The sequence below is a fragment of the Fukomys damarensis genome, unplaced genomic scaffold, assembly GCF_012274545.1.
Source record: "Fukomys damarensis isolate Sample0158 unplaced genomic scaffold, DMR_v1.0_HiC HiC_scaffold_10, whole genome shotgun sequence".
Classification (NCBI taxonomy): Eukaryota; Metazoa; Chordata; class Mammalia; order Rodentia; family Bathyergidae; genus Fukomys; species Fukomys damarensis.
Window position 1 is genome coordinate 35797844 of NW_022900922.1, and position 15099 is coordinate 35812942.

The 15099-nt window shown below is 43.8% G+C and overlaps 1 long non-coding RNA gene across 1 annotated transcript; it reads right to left on the bottom strand.

Moving 5' to 3' along the window:
* Positions 1-95: 95 nt before the first annotated feature.
* LOC104861368 lies at positions 96-7604 on the bottom strand. Its single transcript, XR_779992.3, has 4 exons — positions 6561-7604; positions 6199-6341; positions 3567-3688; positions 96-3166 (listed from the first exon to the last, which is right to left on the bottom strand). It is a non-coding gene; the product is annotated as an uncharacterized LOC104861368 (long non-coding RNA).
* Between the last annotated feature and the right edge of the window lie 7495 nt (positions 7605-15099).

Genomic DNA, 15099 nt, shown 5'->3' on the forward strand with positions numbered 1-15099 from the left:
TTTTTTTTTTTTTTTTGGTACCGGGGATTGAACTTGGGTCCTTATGCTTGCAAGGCAGGCCACCGAACTGCTGAGCTAAATCCCCAGCCCTCCTGGTTTTTAATTAAAAGAAAAAGAAAATGTGTCCCAGCAGGAGTAACTTGAACCACGTTCTCAAGTCCACTAGAGGCCTGCCACCTTGGCTGTTGCAGGGCGGTCTCTGTGTGAGGGCGGAAGTGTGCCTAGGCCTCAGCTGGCTTGGAAGTGACTGGCAGTGACAAAGGAGTGGTGTCCACTTAGAGGGGCCATCTTGACTACCTCGCTTGCACACACCTCCCACCCCACTTACCCTGGTTCCTGACCGGCCATGGACACGGAAATGGAATAACCACACTGGTGCCTAAATACGGGGTGCACTCTGTGTGGGGCCGAGGCACCCTCCATGGTGGCTTCCACAGTGCTCTGGGTGTTTCCTCCGTGGCCTCCCTTTCACCTCCTCAGCATCTGCACTAGCTTCTCTGTTGCATTCATTGGGGTGAAGCAGCCTTGAGAATGAGCCTCACACAGATAGGTCACTGTGTGCACGCGGCAGTGGGGCCTGGAACCTGGACCAGGTGCACACAGGGGATGCTCCCCTCCACCTGCCTGCCCACCGGACCCATGCTGCCTGCAGAGGAAGCACCATCATTCCAGCCAAAGAAGCCGCCATGATTTACTGACATTAGCGATAAAGACGTAAGCTTTTCTTGGCATTGCATCTGGTGAAGTCCTTCCATTCATAGCAAAATTAACATTAATTCATTTGACAGGTGTTTGGTGAACACCTACTATGTGCAAATCTTTGGTTGTAACAGAATCAATCAACCTGGAACCCATATTAAAAAGTGCCAAGAATAGTGTGAACAATGATATTAGGACTACAAAAATAAACCACAATAACAAAGCAAACAAGAGGCTTCTTGTCCACAAGCACACCTGCATTAGTCAGCTTTCATGCTGCTGAACACAGTACTTGACACTCACACCTTATAGGAGGAGAGATTTGTTTGGCTCACAGTTTCAGTGAATCCAGTCCATGTTCCTTCAAATCCAAGGCAGGAACAACATGGAAGAGGAAAACTACTCACAACTCAGTGGCCAGAAAGCAGGAATAGAAGGAAGGAAGGAGCCGGGAAAGAATATACTCTTCCAAGGCATGCCTCTGGTGATCTGCCCCTTCCAACCAGGCCCTGCCTCCAAACGTGGGGTTTTGGGGGGAACATTTTAGATCTAAACCATAACACCCTAACCTGGTCTTGTGTTTGGACCACTAACACGGGCAGATGCTGTACTCTGCCAGGGGACTTATGTCTCCTGTAAATATCACTGAGTGAGGAAAGCGAGAAATACAAGTTGCTACTGTTAGTCTTTAAAGGAAAAAAATAGGAGTTTTCCAATTTAGACTTTGGGTTTGTTTTGTGAAACACACAGGTATGTGTGCTGGTGCTGGTGCATGCACTTACACACACGCACACTCACCATCTCTCTGAATGGTAGCTCGGCCTGATAACATGGCTTATTTAAGGAGGGAAATGATAGGTGCACTGGAGCTTACAAATTACAGAATAGGGCTGAAGTGCTTGCTTTCACTATCAAGGCAAAAATCAATGCATCACCTGTCCTGTTCCCATAAAAGGAAGCCTTTAGTTTTCCAGCAGCACGTGAAGCTGGGTGTCTCCAAGCTTGAAAACAGTGTCTTGCCAGAAGCTACTCCTTCAAGGCTGGAAAATGTAGCTGAATACAAATACTTGTCCTTGGCTGAGCAGGTAAAGGTCGCAGATGGCAGGACTGTGGCACCCAGCATTAATACGTTTTCAAATGATAAGGATAAAGCAGCCCACACAAGAGGCAGCAGGAAAAGCCTGCAAATTTTAGTACCATAGAAATTAGATATCATAAAAATAAAGTTGTTACCACCCTCTCTGTGTATTACATGAGAACACGGGCTTTGAAATTTGTGTATCACCTTCGCTGCCCCAATTTAGAGATACACGAACATTTGTGAAGAAGACCAGGGACTACAATGGTACCAGTTGCAGGGGACATCAGACTCTAGAGCAACCAACAGCACAGGGATGCCACCTCCACAACTGTCCAGTTGGGTGACCTCAAAAATAGATGTCATTTCTCCATGACTCTCTTTCTCAGTGCACAAATGGATGTGCTAGTAGTGCTATGAGGAATAATTTAATTCCTCAGTAAGCACAATACTGTTTCATCTCCTGTGGTAAAAGCATAGCCCTCCAGATCTTCAGAGGTCCTTCCCTCCCCTGAAAGGACCCACTGCTGGTTAGATTCCAAAGATGGCCACAGCATCCCCCCTCTGAACTGCTTGATTGCACTGTGGCCTCAGGACTCTCCCACCAACATGTAAGTGTATGTCCCTTTCCATTCAGTCTGGACTGTCCAGTGCCCAGTAAGGCTCCAGCCAACCATGGAACTGACATTGACAAGACTGGGACTTTAGAGAGGGGCCACTTCCTCCTCCACCTTCCTAAATGCTCTCTCCCTGAAACCACCATGCCCTTACACCTTTGGGGCCCTCAATGCAAGCCTCATCCCACCCCAGCAACTTAGCCTCAGCTCCTCCTGCAGATTTCTTTGATGTCTTCCCTTCCTGCCCACACTCCACAGGGGACATTCACCCCCCTGGATCACCAGCAGTGAAGCACTAATGCATACTCCTGAGAGTGCCTGTTGCCTTCTGGCTTCTCTATGGTGCCCAGGTTGGACCAAATTCTTCACCTTTGCCATATTCCTATTGTTTGGTATGTGATGAATAATCAATAAATACTTACTTAATAATCTTATAGTATATGGACAATGATGACTGTTTTGCCTGCACCCAAACTTGCTGTGAGAAGTCTGTCCTTCAATTAGGGCTTCTTTCCTTGGGCTTCTTAGTATTGCAATAGTAATTGAACTGTGTTTCCTTAATATCTATCTCCTACACACACCTACACACACCACACACACACACATGCGCGTGCATTTTTCCTTTTACTCAGTTACTTGCCTTGCTCACAGCCGTGTTCCCAATATTTACACAGTGTACTAACTGTCTCTTCTGTTTTCTGTATTCTGATGGGCTCACATCCTAGGCCTGCTGACCCTGGAGGCATCAGTGTCTCTCCCAGTCAGGCACTTCCTAGGGATAACAAACAACTCACTCAGGAATGAGCTTTTCAAATAGAAGCTGACCAATCCAGAGTCGACACCTGCCCACCTCCTTTATGGAGCAATCACATTTGGGCCACTGTCACCTGCCCTAGTCACCCCAGGCCCAGGCATAGGAACATGACAGTCCTTACATCCCAGAGCCCACCTGAAATTATTCAAGTTCCTAAACCAGGGGTACTGCCTGGCCTCTTCCTTCCTGCAGAAACCTCCATCACAGGTTTTGCTCACAGGCCCCTCCCTCTGCCTCCTGACTGACCCCAATCCTCTCCATGTGCCCCTGATGCCAGTACAGCATTCCCCCAATGTACCAAATAAAATACACTGAACATATCAAAGTTTCAGGCATGGAATTATCCACTACTGCTTACCTTTCTACTGTCCTTTTCTTCATCTCACTGTGATCCAGGATATAGGCTCTGGAGCTGCAATGCCTTCCTGGCCATGTGATCTTGGGCTATGTCCACTGTCTCCGTACCTCAGTTTTCTTTGCCTATAAATGTGAATAATAACCATACCGCTTCTCGGCCTTTTGGCTAAGATCAAGTGTAATAATAACCATACCTAGAGGGTTGTAGTTAGGAGTGAGTGAGTTCACATTTATAAAGCTTTTCCTGTGGTCCCTGGTCCAAACCTAAGAGCTTGAGAACATCAGCATTTTGTTCCCACCAACTCTGCTGCTCCTCCTGCTGATTTCTCCTGGGGAAAGTCAGCTTTCACCCTGTGGGCTGGGCTGACTCAGGGCCTCTTGAGCCCTAGAAGATGTTTCTGCACAATCAGTGTTGACAATCAAAGTAAAGCAGAATACAGAGTTAGATTGTAAACTGATAAGATGGGAAAAAAGGAAAGAAATGCCAATTTTTTTCCAAAAAAGCAAGAGGCCACAGTATACTCCAGCAGCAATTCCTGCAGACTACCCAAGTCTCCTGGACTGTTGTCCACCTCCTGCCTCTCACTTCTCCCTGGCATTGTGTGAACTCCCCTGTGTCCCTGTGGAATACCTTGTCAATCCAAAGAGGATGTTTGGGTAAAAATTCCAATGTGCTGGGCCAAAAAGGGAGGTGATTTCTCCTTCCTGAGAAAACAAAAGAGAAACTGGGGGAAAGAACAAAGGAAAAGGAACAAAAAGAGAATCCAAGCTTGGACCTAACAGGGAAGGTTTCACATCAAGTGTCTTCTTTCTTACTGATCATTCTCAGTGCTGAGAGTGAGCACCATCCAGGCTTGGATTTAGGGGTGCTCTCTCTCTTTAATTCGAATAAACAAATAGAAGAGAATGGAGGGCAGATATTGCTGAAATCATTTAATCTAAGCTACAGAAAGAGATAAAGTTACCTATACACAAATGCACTTGCCTGTCAATCACCTGTGATCCAGGTAAAGCCTTTTCTGGTGTCAGGCTATGAGGTCCTCAGATATAAAGGTGAATCCTATCTTGCTCATCTGTGGGTTCTTAGAGCCAACCATCACATCTGGTTCACAGTAGTACTCAATAAATGACAAGGGGATGGCTAGATGGATAGGCAGATGAATGGATGGAGAGATGAATGGAGGGATGGACAAGGGATGGAAAGATGGATGCATGCATGGATAATTTAGCACTTCAAATTATTTGGGACATAAAGGAGAAGTAGGTATAAATACTCATGTTCCATTCTGCATGATTAATGGTTCCCTGAATAATCCTTTCTTTCAATCAACCTTGTGAGAACATTTTAAAGTTAGGTAATGGCCCAAGTCCTCAAAAAAAACATGCATTTAAAAGAATTTTAATGACCTGGGATAATGGAGCTATTTCTAATTTTCCTTGCTGGCCAAAGCCAATAAAATCTTGAGCCCAATTTGGATTGACATCATGTCTAGTGGTACCCAAAGGCGAGCCATTAGTAAACCAGCAGGAATGTTCCAGCTTTCCATTACATCTCATTGACAGCCCCAAGCTTAAAACATGCATCAGTCTTTTCCCTATGATTCCAACACATCCAGGAAGTTAAATCCAACTTTTATTTACCAGGTAAGAGTGAGATCCCAATATTCTCCCTATACAGGATCTGTCCTCCCTTTCTTTCTCAAAAGGGGATGGGGGCACTGGGGACATGGCTGGAAAACACCATGAATGTTGAGGTAAGTGAAGCAAGATGAGCCTGTAATTGGCGTAAGGCACTGTTCTTCAGAGCTTTGTTCTTTACTGCCCATCCTAGTTCCTGATCCCTTGATATTCTGGGCAGTCAGTTTGAAAGATACTGCAACAGAAAGGAGAATTCCAAAGGCCTGGAAAACTAAGCAGGTAAACTGTGTGCCTATAGGTTAATGGCCTGGTGGGTCACACTGAAGCTAACATGGAAGGGGAGGAGCTGAGGAAGCCGTGAAAGTTGGGAGGTGTGGACCGATTGAAGGTTGAGTTGAGAACAAATCTTGAATTTCAGGTGAAGCAAGCTCACACTTCCAGTGTTTCTCACCATTCACAGCTAAAAACACCCGACAAGACACAAACAGCAACTACTCAAGGCTTCCAAACAGTAAACAAGAGCAGGGGATTTGGGGAGGATGTCAAAATTTGAAGGCTAACCAAAAATGTGATGAGTTTATTTTTTACTTTTCATCTCCTGGCAGAAGGAAAGGCCAAAGGCCTGGAGCTACACAGGGGCTGTAGAGAGAAGAAACTCCTTCTATTACCCCACCCTTTCCATCCAGAGCAGGACCAGGCATCCCTGTGACCCGGAGAGTGTGGGAGCCCCCTTCTCCCCTTTTTCATTTCTATTTCCTCATTTCTCTTTTCTGTCCTTACCCCAAGATCAGCTTCAGTCACAAAGCAATACAGCTTTTGTCTCTGCAGGAAAGGTATCCAACACCCACCCATCCCTCAAGTAAAACAACTGCTCTATGCACAGAGAAACCACCAAAAAAAGGCACATTGGTCACCAGAGTGCAGTGGAAATCCTGGTAAGGGGAGAGCTGGGGCAGGCGTCCCCCAACTCTTACATTGGTAAATCCAAGGCTCACCTCTGAGTTGCACAAGAAGAGACCCAAAGACACAGATAGCAGACGTTGTGAGAACAGCCCTGGTGCTTCCAGATGAACCCCAGGGGGCACACGCACATGGTGGTCACCATGGGGAGCACTGTCTTGGTGACCTGCGTTGACAGCTGAACCACCAAACAAACAAACGAGTCAGAAGCTGCAGTCTGAATCTAACCATTTTCCCACCAAAACAGAAAGACCAACATTGCACAGGGGATTTTTTTAAAAACAAACTCTATTCTTCAGGATAGGGTTCCTCTCTTCCCATACCTACTCTCCCTTCTAACATCCCACATTAGTCTAGTGTATTCGTTACAGTTAGTGAGTCGATGTGGACACATTACCATTAACTGAAGTCTATCATTCATTCACACTTCCTTGTCTTGTAACTATGCATCTCAGCTTGGCTGTGACTTTCTCTTACTTTCTTGTGTCTTCTGATCTTTGGTTTTGAGGCACATACATTGGGTATTTTGTAGAATGTTTGTGGAGCACCCCTCAATTGGAAGTTGATGTTTGTCTTATGGTTAGTCTTGGATTTTGCACTGCTTATTTATGACAGGGTTTTTGTTTTGGTTTGATTTTGAGGCAGAAGTCATATAGCCTAAAAGAAGTCTTTTTTTTTTTAATAATTCAGTAGTAGCCTTTTCAACTCAGTAGTACCAGTTTCTAGTTCAGTAGTATCAAGCACGTCCATGATGTGTTCCACTGTCATCTCCACTGATCCCACATTTTCATCACCACAAGAGAAGCCCTGTGCCTTGTAGGAAGCCACCCCTAGCACCTGGATGCCATCAGTCTGCATTCTCCACATTTAGATTCACCCATTCTGGATATTCCACACAAATGGGCTGCGTGAAGGTGTCTTTTATGTCTGACTTCATTCACTTAGCATAATCTTTTTTGCAATTTATCTATGTTGTGCCATGTTTTAGTACTTTATTCCTCTTCATAGCCTTTTATTCTATTAAATGAACATGCTATATATTGTGTCCATTCATTTATTGATAGATATTTGCACTGTCTTCACGTTTTGGCTTTTGTAAATGTGCTATGAATAATGTCCATGCAAGTTTTTACCTGAACACATCTTTTCCATACTCTTGGGTACATGTTAGGAGAAGAGATAGGCCATGTGGTAATTCTGTGTTTAACTTGTGGAGGAACTGCCAAACTGTTTTCTGTGTCTGTCTAATTTCACTCCGCATGATGTCCTCATGGTCCAGTTCTTTATGTAGACTGGATATTAAGTTCTTCTCTGATAAATGCTTTGCAAATATGTTTTTCCATTCTTTAGTTTGTCTGTTTACTCTCTTCTTTTATGTCTGTCTGTTTGTTTGTTTTTTGAGACAGGGTCTCACTCTGTAGTTCAGGCTGGCCTTGAACTCATTGTGTAGACTATGCTGGCCTCAAATCCAAAGTGATCCTCCAGCCTCGGCCTCCTGAGTACTGGGGTTACAGGCGTGTGCTACCACACCTGGCTGTCTTTTTACTCTTGACAGTGTGCTTTGAAGCACAAAAATTTTTAGTTTGGATGGAGTCTAATTTATCTTTTGGGAGTTGTTGTTACCTGTGTTTTTGATGTTGTATCTAAGAAACCATGACTCCATTCAGGTCATAAAGATGTAACCCATGCTTTGCGTAAAGATTTAGCTCTTAAATTTAGATGTTTGATCCACTTTGATTTATTTTTTTCCATATGGTGTGAGGTAGAAGTCCAATCTCATTCTTTTGCATATAGAAATCTGACAGCTCCAGCAACACTTGTGAGGAAACTTTGCCCCCATTGAATGGTCTCGGAACCCTTGGCCAAGTTCAGCTGACCACAGGCAGAGTGGTTTAATGCAGATAGGCTAAAAGTAAAAGAATGAAAACTGATATGATGTGTCAATGCTCATCAAAAGAAAATACAGTGTCTATATTAGCATTAAACTATATTTCAAAATAAAGAATATATCACTTCTATACCATTTTTCCAGAAAACAAGATATTAATGTGCTCCAAATTAATCTGTACATTGCAACCCCAAAAAACTATCAGAACAGTTGCTTATAGGTATAAAACATCTGACTCTCAAGTTAGAGGGAATGTCAAGATAACTAGACTAAGCCAAAACAATTTTTAAATGAAACAAAGTTGGAAGACTTCCTTTATCTGATTTTGATTGTATAACTCTAGTGATCAACTGCACGGCACTGGTGAAAGTGCAAGCACGCAGAACAATGGTGCAGGAAAGGACTGGAAAGGACGTGAAGAAACAGGAACCGGCAGGTATTGCTGCTGGGAATAATGAGCAACGTAGTCATTTTGGAAAGTGCTTTGGTCATTAAACATACTCTTTATGTAGATTACCTGGCTTGCTACTTCTCCGTTTGCTCAAGAGAAACATCAACTTCTGCTCCCACTAACATCTTCCCACAAATATTTATAGCAGCTTTATTCATAATTGCTCAGAATTGGAAACAACCCAGACTTCCTTCACTTTGTCCATGGAATAAACAGACTGTGATGTCTTCTGTGTAACTCCTCAGTGATAAAAAGGGAATAAACTGAATAAATAAATAAAAGGGAATAATAATGAACATGACACGGGTGATTCTCAAATGCCCTGAGTGAGCGTCCGAAGCTGGCCTGTTACAGAGAATGGAGTACTGTGTGATTTCACTCACGTGAAATTCCAAAAAAGGTGAAATGTTCTGAGGGAGAGAGACCAGACCAGTGATGTTAGAAGGCATGATGGACTCTGCACCCTGGTCGTGACAGTGGCTGCATGACTATAAGCAGGTGTCAAATTGTGCGGTGACTTTGCTGTATATGAATTTTTAAAATCCCGAGAACTTGACTCTCCAAGATTGCATCTTTTCCACATGCTTGCATGCACCCACCACACCTGAGATTGACAGGCTCCTTCTACATCAGCCACTTGGAAATCGTAATGCCAGCATGAGTGTCGTGTTATCTGTAGACCCCATTCAGGGGAAAGTCCCTGCAGCCCAGGAACTCACTGCACTGTGTCACTGGAGATGCCAGCAAACAAAGTCACTCACTCTTGATCTTGGTTGGGAAACATTCCAGCCTGGAGTGCCAGGAACACACTTGACCCAGTTAGGCCTCGCCAGTAAATCCAGGACCTCTCCCACCTGCTGCCTCTGGAAGGGTAAGAGAGAGGGAAGAAAGAGAACAGGTATCCCAGGAGTTGCCCAGAAGGGAAGGAGTGGCCTTGATTTGGCAGCTGTCCCTAGGGGTGGCCATTTCTCCCAGTGCCTCTAAAGGGCTTGGGGAGCCAGCTTAAGTAGCCATGGCAGCAAAACACGTGATGGAGAAACCAGAGTAGGAGCAAGTAAGGTGTGTGTAACTCACAAGTTGTGTCTGAAAATTCATGTAGGACCCTGTTCTTAATGCCATGCCTTGCTTTGTAGCAGTGCCCATGATATATTGCAATAAATGACTGGCTGCAAGTGTCAGAAAGGAGAAACCGTGCTGCTCCACAGTGTGGCCTTGTGCTCCCTTATATTTCACTGTGAGAGTCCATAAACCAGTCTGCTCCATTTTTAACGTTCTCGAAGTCGTCACGTGACTCCACCTTGGGTGTGGAACATGGTGGACCTGCTGCACTGGAACTGCTTGGTCATGCAGTTCACATTTACATGAAAAGTGGCCTTGCTGGCCACATGCCACCCGGAGGGGCCTACACCACTGTGTTCAGTGGGCGTTTCTAAAGCAAGAGAGTGGTGGAGAGGACTCTGTAGCTGCAGGTGTGAAGCTCCACCGTGCCCATGACTTGGCAGGGGAAGGACAAGGTGAGCACTCAGGCTAGGACAGGGAAGCCAGGAGAGGACAGCATGGCCACGGCATGGCTCTTCAATGAGCCATGGTGACTGTCACTTCAGTGTCACGTTTATAAAGAAACACTAAGCAGGAATTGTTGCCTGTGTATTTTCCTTTATCATTGTGAGATTTCCAAGAGCTCGCATGTGACAGAGAGAACCGAGCTGGTGCTGCCTTGCACATCAGACCATCGCTCTCTGCCTCAGCCGTCTCCTGTCCTGCCTGGCACAGCCATGCCCAAGAGGGTACCCAGCTTCTCCCACTAGGAAGCCACATTTGCTGTCCTACCCTGCCTCTTCATTACTCTTCGGGGTTCCTATCTGCTGGAAACAAACCTTTCTAAGCCCTCACAAAAGCTCCTTCCACTGCTGAAATCTGACTCTCCCTGAGGATGTTGATTTTTTTTTTTTTGCCCCTCTTAGCAGTAACTCCTCTTATTTATTTTTTAAAATGCAAGCACATGTGTGTGTGTGTGTGTGTGTTAGAGGTGGAGGTGGTACTGGGATTGAACCCAGAGTCTTCACACTGAGCCACATCTACAGACTTTTGGAGTATTTTGAGACAGGGTCTCACTAAATTTCAGAGTCCCCCAGGCTGAATTTGCAGTCCTCCTGCCTCAGCCTCCCAGAGGGCTGGGACGACAGACCTGCACTAGCATGCCCTACTAGCAGACATTTTTTTCTAGGTCTCTGTGCATCCTCAGCAGAGTCAGCACTCACTCTTCTGCTGCTCCTGTGCTAACTGCAACTTCCCCTTTAAGGGTCCTGTTACCAGCTCTGTGAGGTCATCTGTAACACTTCCCTCTCCTGGGCCCCAGAGGGCCCCTGCAATGTCAAGGGACCCCTCATCTTCCATAGACCCCAGGACCTCTGTATCTGCCCCAAACCTGTGCTTCCTCCCAGCCCCTCCATCCCTGAACAGGCAGATCCTCCTTCTGGCCCAGGCCAGCCAGACCTGCTCAGCTCAGTGAGTCCCCTCTGAAAGGAATCCCGCCATTCCCTGCCTCCATCTTCTCCTCTCCCATTAAACAATGCCACTGTTGGAAATTTTTAGAAGTAGTTCCTGTAACTTCTCTCCATTGACCTTGAACACACAGAGGACATTCACAGAAGCCCCCACAATAGCTCACACTGTGCCCTACCATTTGGACTATTATAATATGAATTACATCTACATACTCCAAAATATCCATTTGCCATGTTATAATTTTTATATTCAATAATCACATATGTTTTTAAGAATATAGGAGGATAAAGATAATTTGGAATTTTCCCAGAATAAAACAGGTCTAATCATTGTGGGTTTCTCTTGAAAAGTATTAGAGGCTAGAAGTTAACAGAATACAGCTTTAAAATGTTTAGATGGGGGGAAAAAACTTTCAACTCAGAATTCTTTTTTTTATTTTTTCCGCAGTGCCAGAGGTCGAACTCAGGACCTTGAACTTGCCAGGCAGGCATGGCATCACTGAGCTATATCCCTGACTCTTTTTTATTCTTTATTTTTTAACACAGAGTTCTATATCTATTCAAAATATAATCAGAATTAAAATGAAATACAGATATTCTCAATGACTAAAAACTAAAACAACGTGTCAACAGCTGATATCAACTAAAAGAAATGCCAAGTGACTTTCTATAAGCTAGAGGAAAACTTGAAATTTAAGAACCAAGAGAAAGCAACAAAATTGGTGTAAAAGTTTCTGAATAAGCAATGGCTACAAATTTCCCACATTTGCAAAAGATATAAATGTACAGACTCAAGAGACTTAGCAAAAAAAATTCAGTATGAAGAAAACTATGCCCAGACCCATCTAATTAAATTGCCTAGAGCTCAAGAAAATGTTGTAACAAAACAGTTTTGATGATGGAAAGAAAAATCAGACAGACAGATAGATATCCTTGTGTTCTGATTTCTCTGAAGAACCTTAAGTCACTACCCTACGATATTAACACACCTCACAACCCCTAAATTTTCTCAATTTCATGCTTTCAACTAGTTTTAAGGAATAACTAGAAGAGAGAAAATATGAATAATATTCTAGATTATTCAATAAAACCCAAGTGATAAGGAAACAAAATGAGAAGTGCATATATGTTCAAGTGTGTGGCTTATGTGAGGATTTGTGGTTATGAATAATATTTAATTCTTAATGTTAACAGAAGAATTTAGGATAAAATATGTTTCAATAATATCAGGGTAACCACTGTAAGAACAGCATTGAGATGTAATATTTCATAGCCCTAGAGGAAGGAGGAAGATAAAAAAAAGTAATCAAACAAGAAAGGCGAAGAAGAGGTGAAAAAAAGAAGCAATCATAATAAACAGAAAACGTAAAATGAAGGCAAGAGAAAGATCAAATATATCATTAATCACAGTAAATAATAATGTACAGGGATCTAATTTCTTCCCTTGCTGAGTCTCAGAGAAGCTAAAGATTATTTTTAAGGAATGTACCTAAAACAAAATGATAAAGAAAAAAAGCAGAGAATGTATCAGGAACATACTAACAATAGCAGATAGTAAAAGTACTGATTACATGAGGACATTTTAAGGTTGAAAACCTTAAACTGAGAAAATCTGCCAATAATAGTGTTTCTAAGGGAACTGTAAGTCATAAATATGGACATATGGAATGCAAAGAATAATGATAATAATAGTTAGAAGTTCAACTTATTTTGACAAGATTACAATGAGCTTCAAACACATCTATTAAAATTTAACAAATCCAATAAAGGAAAAGTACTATAACTGGAGCATTTGAATTACACAATACTCTTTACTGACTAGATGTGATATTTTGTGAAAGACAAGAATCTCTTTTAAATATTCATGAATGGATGACTGTAGAAATTATTCATAGATGGTGATGAAAGAAAAATTTTAAAATTCAGATAAATAAGTAGATAGCCATTGAACTTACCACATTCCCTGACAATAAAACAAACACCAAAATATAGTCTCCCTAATCTAACCTAGAAATTTAAAAACACTCCATATTCTCAAGGATGAAATAGTCTTCACAATAAAGACGAAATAATTATAATTACAAGCTAATTAATTAGAAAATAACATGGAAAAGAACCCAAATTTCAAAGTCTATGGAATATGGACAAAACTCTTACGAAGAAAAGAGCATGCAAACTCAGTAAAACTATTTGACACAGTAGACTGTTTTATAGTGTTTAAGAGATGGATTCTAGCTCCAAATCTCACAAGTTCAAATCCCAGTTTTGCTTACTTAATTTGTGCACTTGGAGTAATCTAAACGCAAGGCACAGAGTTCCCTCAAACGTAAAATGGGAAAAGTGATACATTTCTCCTAAGGTGTTATGAAAGTCAAGTGAGGAAACCCTTGAGGATTCCTTCCGCTAGTGATTTGGGGAGGAGGGACCATGATGGTAGAGAGATTAGAAAGTAGGTGGTAGATGTAGGCAAATTTGTCGTGACAGTGGTGAAGATGCAGAAGATAGATAGATAGATGATTGATAGATAGATAGATAGATGATAGATAGATAGATAGATAAATAGATAGATAGATGAAAGAGAGAGAGACAGAAGCCGAGGACTGATATCAGGAGGCTGATGCGAGATTTCCAGAGTGGTAAGGGCTCGGCTGTGTCTACTTTGAAATTCACATGTTGAAGTCCTGACCCCCAGGGCCTCGTCCTGGGGCTGGATATGGATACAGGGTTTTTAAAGAGGTGAGTGAGGTAGCATGAGCCCTTTGGGGTGGACCCTGATACCGTACAGCTTTGTCCTTAGGAGAAGAGACTGAACGCAGACATGCAGCGGGGAGCCCCTGCGCAGAACAGGAGGAAGGTACCACCTTTCTCAGCCAAGCTGAGAGGTCGGATAAACCCGCCCTGCCCGCACCTCCGTCTCGGACTTGCAGGTTCCCCACTGTAGGAAATGAGTTTCTGTCCCTGAAGCCAACCAGTCTGGTACTTCGTGATGCCAGCCCTAGCAGCTGGACCAAGCAGGGCCGGTCCAGGCGTGGGCTCCGTAGCATGAGCCGAGCGCGCTATCACACTCGAGACACGTTTCCTCCAATCCTGCCCCGGTGAACTCGACCCCTTCCCCCGCTACTTAGATGGAACACAGACGTGAGACCCAACGTGCGGGCAAGAGCACTGCATTTTATGGTCAATCTAAGTTACTTTCAACAGCAATTTTGTCTGCATGAAATTGTGTCCCTCTGGGCTACATCAGAGCTTAACCCCTACCTAAGCTGTTCCAGCACAGGATAGCACAGTACCAAGTCTGATGATGATAGAGAAATAAAAAAATAGTCTTGTGGAAGCAAAAATAGACATGTGTGTGCATATGTGTGTGTGCTTTACACAATGAGAACTCCCAGCCCAACAGCTCTACTCTCCTGCCTTTGGGATTCCTCCCCAGAGAAGTTTGCATCCATGAGCTAAGGAAGTAACACAAACTGCTATCAGGAGCTGAGCAGGAACAGAGCTGCTCCCTCCTGCCCATGCCAGTCTGGCACAGAGTCCCCTGAGTGGAGTCCCCTGGGCTGGGTCCCCCTCAGGCTCACTAGCTGGGACTCTGCAGGCTGCTCAGTCTTGGTGGGAGGTAAACTGGTACAGCAATGTTTCAGTAAGAATTAAAATGTGAAAGTCCCTGAGGACCTGAGGACACAGCTGACCAGCCGTGGGCTCGAGTGGTGGACAGGTCTTAGACCCTCAGTCCCTGAAACCCCAAGCCAGCCACTTCTCCAAACGAGAACCTTTCGTTCAGAATTTCCTGGACTTTCTCGCCCTGCTCAGGTGCATCCCTGCTGCTGAGGATACTTTGGAGGTGATTCTGGCTTCTTTGAAGGTTCAAGTCTCTACTGCCACCTGCTCAGAAGGAACAGCTTCTGGTGCTGTTGTTGCTGTTGTTGCTGCTACTGCAGCATCACTGGGGTTTGAGCCCAGTAGCCTTCACACTGAGTTATATCCCCAGCCCTTTGTATTCATTCATTTTATTTGGAGACAAGTCACTCTAAGTGTCTAAATTACAGTTGTACATAATCTCAAATTTCCAATCCTCCGGCTTTAGCCTCCC